At 54.3% G+C, this 9,941-nt stretch overlaps 1 non-coding gene across 1 annotated transcript; it reads left to right on the top strand.

The window, feature by feature from the left end:
- Nucleotides 1-7,317: 7,317 nt before the first annotated feature.
- Nucleotides 7,318-7,406, top strand: trnap-agg (transfer RNA proline (anticodon AGG)). Its single transcript is given in 2 exon segments — nt 7,318-7,353; nt 7,371-7,406. It is a non-coding gene; the product is annotated as a tRNA-Pro (tRNA).
- Nucleotides 7,407-9,941: the final 2,535 nt, after the last annotated feature.

The following is a 9,941-nucleotide window of genomic DNA, read 5'->3' as shown; positions in this document are numbered from 1 at the left end:
GCGATTCCCGCACTCTCTCTATACCCGGGTCGCTGTGAGGAATTCCCGCACTCTCTCTATACCCGGGTCGCTGTTAGCGATTCCCACACTCTCTCTATACCCGGGTCGCTGTGAGGGATTCCCGCACTCTCTCTTTACCTGGGTCGCTGTGAGGGATTACCGCACTCTCTCTATACCCGGGTCGCTGTGAGGGATTCCCGCACTCTCCCTATACCCGGGTCACTGTGAGAGATTCCCGCACTCTCTCTATACCCGGGTCGCTGTGAGGGATTCCCACACTCTCTCTATACCCGGGTCGCTGTGAGGGATTCCCGCACTCTCTCTATACCCAGGTCACTGTGAGCGATTCCCGCACTCTCTCTATACCCGGGTCGCAGTGAGGGATTCCCGCACTCTCTCTATACCCAGGTCACTGTGAGCGATTCCCGCACTCTCTCCATACCCGGGTCGCTGTGAGCGATTCCCGCACTCTCCCTATACCCAGGTCGCTGTGAGCGATTCCCGCACTCTCTCTATACCCGGGTCGCTGTTAGCGATTCCCGCACTCTCTCTATACCCAGGTCACTGTGAGCGATTCCCGCACTCTCTCTATACCCGGGTCGCTGTGAGCGATTCCCGCACTCTCTCTATACCCGGGTCGCTGTGAGCGATTCCCGCACTCTCTCTATACCCAGGTCACTGTGAGCGATTCCCGCACTCTCTCTATACCCAGGTCACTGTGAGCGATTCCCGCACTCTCTCCATACCCGGGTCGCTGTGAGCGATTCCCGCACTCTCTCCATACCCGGGTCGCTGTGAGCGATTCCCGCACTCTCTCTATACCCGGGTCGCTGTGAGGGATTCCCGCACTCTCTCTATACCCGGGTCACTGTGAGTGATTCCCACACACTCTCTATACCCGGGTCGCTGTGAGGGATTCCCGCACTCTCTCTATACCCGGGTCGCTGTGAGCGATTCCCGCACTCTCTCTATACCCGGGTCGCTGTGAGCGATTCCCACACTCTCTCTATACCCGGGTCGCTGTGAGCGATTCCCGCACTCTCTCTATACCTGGGTCGCTGTGAGGGATTCCCGCACTCTCTCTATACTCGGGTCGCTGTGAGGGATTCCCGCACTCTCTCTATACCCGGGTCGCTGTGAGCGATTCCCACACTCTCTCCATACCCGGGTCGCTGTGAGCGATTCCCACACTCTCTCTATACCCGGGTCGCTGTGAGCGATTCCCACACTCTCTCTATACCCGGGTCGCTGTGAGCGATTCCCGCACTCTCTCTATACCCGGGTCGCTGTGAGCGATTCCCGCACTCTCTCTATACCAGGGTCGCTGTGAGGGATTCCCGCACTCTCTCTATACCCGGGTCGCTGTGAGCGATTCCCGCACTCTCTCTATACCCGGGTCGCTGTGAGCGATTCCCACACTCTCTCTATACCCGGGTCGCTGTGAGCGATTCCCACACTCTCTCTATACCCGGGTCGCTGTGAGCGATTCCCACACTCTCTCTATACCCAGGTCACTGTGAGCGATTCCCGCACTCTCTCTATACCCGGGTCGCTGTGAGGAATTCCCGCACTCTCTCTATACCCGGGTCGCTGTTAGCGATTCCCGCACTCTCCCTATACCCGGGTCGCTGTGAGGAATTCCCGCACTCTCTCTATACCCGGGTCGCTGTTAGCGATTCCCGCACTCTCTCTATACCCGGGTCGCTGTGAGGAATTCCCGCACTCTCTCTATACCCGGGTCGCTGTTAGCGATTCCCACACTCTCTCTATACCCGGGTCGCTGTGAGGGATTCCCGCACTCTCTCTTTACCTGGGTCGCTGTGAGGGATTACCGCACTCTCTCTATACCCGGGTCGCTGTGAGGGATTCCCGCACTCTCCCTATACCCGGGTCACTGTGAGAGATTCCCGCACTCTCTCTATACCCGGGTCGCTGTGAGGGATTCCCACACTCTCTCTATACCCGGGTCGCTGTGAGGGATTCCCGCACTCTCTCTATACCCAGGTCACTGTGAGCGATTCCCGCACTCTCTCTATACCCGGGTCGCAGTGAGGGATTCCCGCACTCTCTCTATACCCAGGTCACTGTGAGCGATTCCCGCACTCTCTCCATACCCGGGTCGCTGTGAGCGATTCCCGCACTCTCCCTATACCCGGGTCGCTGTGAGCGATTCCCGCACTCTCTCTATACCCGGGTCGCTGTTAGCGATTCCCGCACTCTCTCTATACCCAGGTCACTGTGAGCGATTCCCGCACTCTCTCTATACCCGGGTCGCTGTGAGCGATTCCCGCACTCTCTCTATACCCGGGTCGCTGTGAGCGATTCCCGCACTCTCTCTATACCCAGGTCACTGTGAGCGATTCCCGCACTCTCTCTATACCCAGGTCACTGTGAGCGATTCCCGCACTCTCTCCATACCCGGGTCGCTGTGAGCGATTCCCGCACTCTCTCCATACCCGGGTCGCTGTGAGCGATTCCCGCACTCTCTCTATACCCGGGTCGCTGTGAGGGATTCCCGCACTCTCTCTATACCCGGGTCACTGTGAGCGATTCCCGCACTCTCTCTATACCCAGATCACTGTGAGCGATTCCCGCACTCTCTCCATACCCGGGTCGCTGTGAGCGATTCCCGCACTCTCTCTGTACCCGGGTCACTGTGAGCGATTCCCGCACTCTCTCTATACCCAGATCACTGTGAGCGATTCCCGCACTCTCTCCATACCCGGGTCGCTGTGAGCGATTCCCGCACTCTCTCTGTACCCGGGTCACTGTGAGCGATTCCCGCACTCTCTCTATACCCAGGTCACTGTGAGCGATTCCCGCACTCTCTCCATACCCGGGTCGCTGTGAGCGATTCCCACACTCTCTCTATACCCGGGTCACTGTGAGCGATTCCCGCACTCTCTCTATACCCGGGTCGCTGTGAGCGATTCCCGCACTCTCTCTATACCCGGGTCGCTGTGAGGGATTCCCGCACTCTCCCTATACCCGGGTCGCTGTGAGGGATTCCCGCACTCTCCCTATACCCGGGTCGCTGTGAGGGATTCCCGCACTCTATACCTGGGTCGCTGTGAGCGATTCCCGCACTCTCTCTATACCCGGGTCGCTGTGAGCGATTCCCGCACTCTCTCTATACCCGGGTCGCTGTGAGCGATTCCCGCACTCTCTCTATACCCGGGTCGCTGTGAGGGATTCCCGCACTCTATACCCGGGTCGCTGTGAGCGATTCCCGCACTCTCTCCATACCCGGGTCGCTGTGAGGGATTCCCGCACTCTCTCTATACCCAGGTCACTGTGAGCGATTCCCGCACTCTCTCCATACCCGGGTCGCTGTGAGCGATTCCCGCACTCTCTCTGTACCCGGGTCACTGTGAGCGATTCCTGCACTCTCTCTATACCCGGGTCGCTGTGAGCGATTCCCGCACTCTCTCTGTACCCGGGTCACTGTGAGCGATTCCCGCACTCTCTCTGTACCCGGGTCACTGTGAGCGATTCCCGCACTCTCTCTATACCCGGGTCGCTGTGAGCGATTCCCGCACTCTCTCTGTACCCGGGTCACTGTGAGCGATTCCAGCACTCTCTCTATACCCGGGTCGCTGTGAGCGATTCCCGCACTCTCTCTGTACCCGGGTCACTGTGAGCGATTCCCGCACTCTCTCCATACCCGGGTCGCTGTGAGCGATTCCCGCACTCTCTCCGTACCTGGGTCACTGTGAGCGATTCCCGCACTCTCTCTGTACCCGGGTCACTGTGAGCGATTCCCGCACTCTCTCTATACCCAGGTCACTGTGAGCGATTCCCGCACTCTCTCCGTACCCGGGTCGCTGTGAGCGATTCCCGCACTCTCTCTGTACCCGGGTCGCTGTGAGCGATTCCCGCACTCTCTCTGTACCCGGGTCGCTGTGAGCGATTCCCGCACTCTCTCTATACCCGGGTCACTGTGAGCGATTCCCGCACTCTCTCTATACCCGGGTCACTGTGAGCGATTCCCGCACTCTCTCCATACCCGGGTCGCTGTGAGCGATTCCCGCACTCTCTCCATACCCGGGTCGCTGTGAGCGATTCCCGCACTCTCTCTATACCCGGGTCGCTGTGAGGGATTCCCGCACTCTCCCTATACCCGGGTCGCTGTGAGGGATTCCCGCGCTCTCTCTATACCCGGGTCGCTGTGAGGGATTCCCGCACTCTCCCTATACCCGGGTCGCTGTGAGCGATTCCCGCACTCTCTCTATACCCGGGTCGCTGTGAGGGATTCCCACACTCTCTCTATACCCGGGTCGCTGTGAGGGATTCCCACACTCTCTCTATACCCGGGTCGCTGTGAGCGATTCCCACACTCTCTCGATACCCGGGTCGCTGTGAGCGATTCCCGCGCTCTATACCTGGGTCGCTGTGACCGATTCCCGCACACTCTCTATACCCGGGTCGCTGTGAGCGATTCCCGCACTCTCTCTATACCCGGGTCGCTGTGAGGGATTCCCGCACTCTCTCTATACCCGGGTCACTGTGAGCGATTCCCGCACTTTCTCTTAACCCGGGTCACTGTGAGCGATTCCCGCACTCTCTATACCCGGGTCGCTGTGAGGGATTCCCGCACTCTCTCTAGACCCGGGTCGCTGTGAGCGATTCCCGCGCTCTCTCTATACCCGGGTCGCTGTGAGGGATTCCCGCACTCTCCCTATACCCGGGTCGCTGTGAGCGATTCCCGCACTCTCTCTATACCCGGGTCGCTGTGAGGGATTCCCACACTCTCTCTATACCCGGGTCGCTGTGAGGGATTCCCACACTCTCTCTATACCCGGGTCGCTGTGAGCGATTCCCACACTCTCTCTATACCCGGGTCGCTGTGAGCGATTCCCGCGCTCTATACCTGGGTCGCTGTGACCGATTCCCGCACACTCTCTATACCCGGGTCGCTGTGAGCGATTCCCGCACTCTCTCTATACCCGGGTCGCTGTGAGGGATTCCCGCACTCTCTCTATACCCGGGTCACTGTGAGCGATTCCCGCACTTTCTCTTAACCCGGGTCACTGTGAGCGATTCCCGCACTCTCTATACCCGGGTCGCTGTGAGGGATTCCCGCACTCTCTCTAGACCCGGGTCGCTGTGAGCGATTCCCGCACTCTCTCTATACCCAGGTCACTGTGAGTGATTCCCGCACTGTCTCCATACCCGGGTCGCTGTGAGGGATTCCCGCGCTCTATACCCAGGTCACTGTGAGTGATTCCCGCACTCTCTCCATACCCGGGTCGCTGTGAGGGATTCCCACACTCTCCCTATACCCGGGTCGCTGTGAGGGATTCCCGCACTCTCTCCATACCCGGGTCGCTGTGAGCGATTCCCGCACTCTCCCTATACCCGGCTCGCTGTGAGGGATTCCCACACTCTCTCTATCCCCGGGTCGCTGTGAGGGATTCCCGCACTCTCCCTATACCCGGGTCGCTGTGAGCGATTCCCGCACTCTCTCTATACCCGGGTCGCTGTGAGCGATTCCCGCACTCTCTCTATACTCGGGTCGCTGTGAGCGATTCCCGCACTCTATACCCGGGTCGCTGTGAGCGATTCCCGCGCTCTCTCTATACCCGGGTCGCTGTGAGGGATTACCGCACACTCTCCGTACCCGGGTCGCTGTGAGTGATTCCCGCACTCTCTCTACACTCTCTCTATACCCGGATCGCTGTGAGCGATTCCCGCACACTCTCCGTACCCGGGTCGCTGTGAGCGATTCCCGCACACTCTCCGTACCCGGGTCGCTGTGAGCGATTCCCGCACTCTCTCTTTACCCGGGTCGCTGTGAGGGATTCCCGCACTCTCTCTATACCCGGGTCGCTGTGAGGGATTACCGCACACTCTCCGTACCCGGGTCGCTGTGAGCGATTCCCGCACACTCTCCGTACCCGGGTCGCTGTGAGCGATTCCCGCACACTCTCCGTACCCGGGTCGCTGTGAGCGATTGCCGCACTCTCTCTTTACCCGGGTCGCTGTGAGGGATTCCTGCGCTCTTTCCCCGGGTCGCGGTGAGCGACTCCCGCGCTCCCTCCATACCCGGGTCGCTGTGATCGATTCCCGTACTCTCTCTCCGTTCTCTCTATACCCGGGTCGCTGTGAGGGATTCCCGCACTCTCTGTACCCGGGTCGCTGTGATCGATTCCCGCACTCTCTCTCCGTTCTCTCTAAACCCGGGTCGCTGTGAGGGATTCCCGCACTCTCTCTCCGCTCTCTCTATACCCGTGTCGCTCGCAGTAAAGCTGAATTCCAGTGATGGGGCGAGAGTGACTGCCCTTGACCTCAAGGCAGCATTTGACAGAGTGTGGCATCAAGGAGCCCTAGTAAAATTGAAGTCAATGGGAATCAGGAGGAAAACTCTCCAGTGGCTGGAGTCATACCTCGCACAAAGGAAGATGGTAGTGGTTGTTGGAGGCCAATCATCTCAGCCCCAGGACATCGCTGTCCGAGTTCCTCAGGGTAGTGGCCTAGGCCCAATCATTTTCAGCTGCTTCATCAATGACCTTCCCTCCATCATAAGGTCAGAAATGGGGATGTTCGCTGATGATTGCACAGTGTTCAGTTCTATTCACAACCCCTCAAAAAATGAAGCAGTCTATGCCAGCATGCAGCAAGACCTGGACAACATCCAGGCTTGGGCTGATAAGTGGCAAGTAACTAACATTCGTGCCACTCAAGTGCCAGGCAATGACCACCTCCAACAAGAGTCTAACCACCTCCCCTTGACATTCAACGGCATTACCATCGCTAGAACCCGATCATCAACATCCTGGGGGTCACCATTGACCAGAAACTTAACTGGACAAGTCACATAAATACTGTGACTGCAAGAGCAGGACAGAAGCTGGGAATTCTGCGGCGAGTGACTCACCTCCTGACTCCCCAAAGCCTTTTCACCATCTACAAGGCACAAGTCAGGAATATGATAGAATACTCTCCACTTGCCTGGATGAGTGCAGCTCCAACAACACTCAAGAAGCTCAACGCCATCCAGGACAAAACAGCCCACTTGATTGGCACCCCATCCACCACCTTAAACATTCACTCTCTCCACCACTGGTGCACCGTACCTGCAGTGTATACCATCTACAAGATGCACTGCAGCAACTCACCAAGGCTTCTTCGACAGCACCTCCCAAAACCATGACCTCTATCACCTAGAAGGACAAGACCAGCAGGCGCATGGGAACGGGAACATCACCACCTACACATTCCCCTCCAAGTCACATTCCTTGTTTTCAAATCCCTCCATGGCCTCGGCCCTCCCTATCTCTGTATCCTTCAGCCCTACAACCTTTCAAGATCTTTAGCGGCTCGTTGGTCTAGGGGTATGATTCTCGCTTAGGGGATTTCATTGAATAATATGCGAGAGGTCCCGGGTTCAACTCCCGGACGAGCCCTGGGGGGAGTCGCTCTGCTTTAGGTCCGGCTAGCTCAGGCGGTGGAGCATGCGACTCTTAATTTCAGCGTCGTGGGTTCGAGCCCCACGTTGGGCGAATTCTGTTGACAGGGCTTGATGGCCGGCGCGGACACGATGGGCCGAAGGGCCTCTATCCGTGCTGTATAACTCTATGACTCTATACCATCCTGACTTGGAAATATATCGCCATTCCTTCATCTTCACTGGATCAAAATCCTGGAACTCCCTTCCCAACAGCACTGTGGGAGTACCTTCAGCACACTAACTGCAACAGTTCAAGGCGGTGACTCACCACCACCTTTTCAAGGGCAATTAGGGATGGGCAATAAATGCAGGCCTTGCCAGTGACGCCCACATTCCAAGAATGAATTTAAAAAATCCGCTCCATCACCAAGACCGCCTACTTCCACCTCCGTAATATCACCAGTCTCTGCCCCTGCCTCAGCTCATCTGTTGCTGAAACCCTCATCTATGCCTTTGTTACCTCTAAACTTGACTATTCCAATGCTCTCCTGGCTGGCCTCCCATCCTTCTCATCCTTGTTTTCAAATCCCTCCATGGCCTCGGCCCTCCCTCTCTCTGTAACCTTCAGCCCTACAACCTTTCAAGATCTCTGCACTCCTCCACTACTTGCCTCCTGCGCATCCCCTATTTTTATCGCTCCATCATTGGGTGGCCGTGCCTTCAGCTGCCTAGGCCCTAAGCTCCGGAATTCCCCCTTTAAATCTATCCACCCCCCACCCCACCCCCACTACTTTAAAACCCTCCTTAAAACCTACCTCTTTGCCCAAGCTTTTGGTCTGGTATAGGGTGCATTGTATACTTCCTGGACAATTCTCAATACTAACCATTTATTGAATGGAGCCAGCGTTCGATTTTTTTTTCTTTTTCTCAACCCATAGTTTGTGAGCATTTAGATTGCCCTATGAGAAGTTTCATTTTTTAAAACTAATAACCAGAACCAGATTAAGCACATTATTTCAGAAACCACAGGCTGCATCTAATGCAACATTTGCTCTGGATTTTTGCCTGCTGGAATAAAAAATGTGTAATAATGAAAAACATTCCTAACTTGTCTAACCACTGCTTATATTAATCACTGTGTCAGAGCCACATGTTGCCAGTTGTCTAATAACACTGGCATTGAGTTCCAGCACATAATACATACTTCCTACTGCAAGAATCAGATCTTTTCAAAGCATTATGTTCAATTCTGACAAAACCAAAAGGCATCTTTCCTCCTTTAAGACCTTCCTTAAAACCCACTTTAGCCAAGCTTCAGTAATTTATCGTCCTCTGGTTCAATGTCCATGTTTTGATTACAGCTTTGTGAAGCGCTTTGGGACTTTTTCCTACATTAAAGGTACTTATGAATACAAGTTGTTATTGATGGGTTATTTCCATGCTGTGCCCATTTCTGGAATGCTAGGTCTACCACTTGACAAAGGAGTATCCAATGCTCAATCTCAAGATCATCCTTGGAAAGGATTAGCAACCTCAGAATCTTAATAAATCTGACTTCTTTGATCTGCCCACCAAAAAAAATATTTCTTTTGTATTGGAAGAAGGAAGTATTGTTCACTCGAATGCTCTTGACTTCAATGTATCTCTTAAAATCACTACCTACACTGTGCCTACCTGTCGAATGCTAGACATTGAGTGGAGCCGGGCCAATTTATAGTGCTGATTTATAGTCTGTGACCTGCTATTTCCACACTGAAAACCTTTTGCAAATATAGCATCCGTCCATACTAGCTGGGGTGGTCAAGAATGATTAGGTGACCACTTGTCATTAGATCCCAATGCATAGTCTGACAATTCATCATCATGAACAATGCCGTTACATCGAGCGGCAGACTTTTGTTATTAGCCTATGGCCCAGTGAGAAGAATGCCAGTTATTGCTAAAAGGGCACAGAATAATGACAGTCATGGAATTCAATCCCCAAAGTGCCAATAATAATCCCAGAATAGCATTCAATAAAAATGGAATTGCTCAATTGATTTAAAGAAGCAGTGTCATCTGCATCCTCGTCTAGAACTGGCATGAGATCATGGACTTAGAAGTAAAGTTCATAAATAAACAAGGATTTAAAATGGTCAACAGACTATACAACTTGTCTAACCTTGATGGAACTATATTCTTCTGGGTAAGATTTTCCACAACTTAATTGCTTTATTCCAAATAATTCAGTAAAACCCTGTCTGATAGATTTATTTGCATATATGCACTAAAATCACCTGTTTGGGTGGATGGTTTTGACATTAGCTAAGAAAAGCAGCAAAATGAAAAAACAATATGCCATTTGTTCAGCTGAAACTCTCCTGCTCCACCCTGCTTACCTGTATAGAGTTTCTCCAGCAACTGGAGAAATTATTGGAGCCCCCTTCCCCCAATGTATTTTATTATTGTGGTTTACAGTAATACAGTAACTGACAGCAGGACTCCAGTTTTTATCTCTGCCAGGAAACCCACCCAGAGCTGGATTTTTGAAAAGACAAAAGCAACAAAATAG

This window comes from Heptranchias perlo, chromosome 2 (assembly GCF_035084215.1).
Source record: "Heptranchias perlo isolate sHepPer1 chromosome 2, sHepPer1.hap1, whole genome shotgun sequence".
Classification (NCBI taxonomy): domain Eukaryota; kingdom Metazoa; phylum Chordata; class Chondrichthyes; order Hexanchiformes; family Hexanchidae; genus Heptranchias; species Heptranchias perlo.
This window is presented reverse-complemented; position numbering and strand designations above follow the sequence as displayed.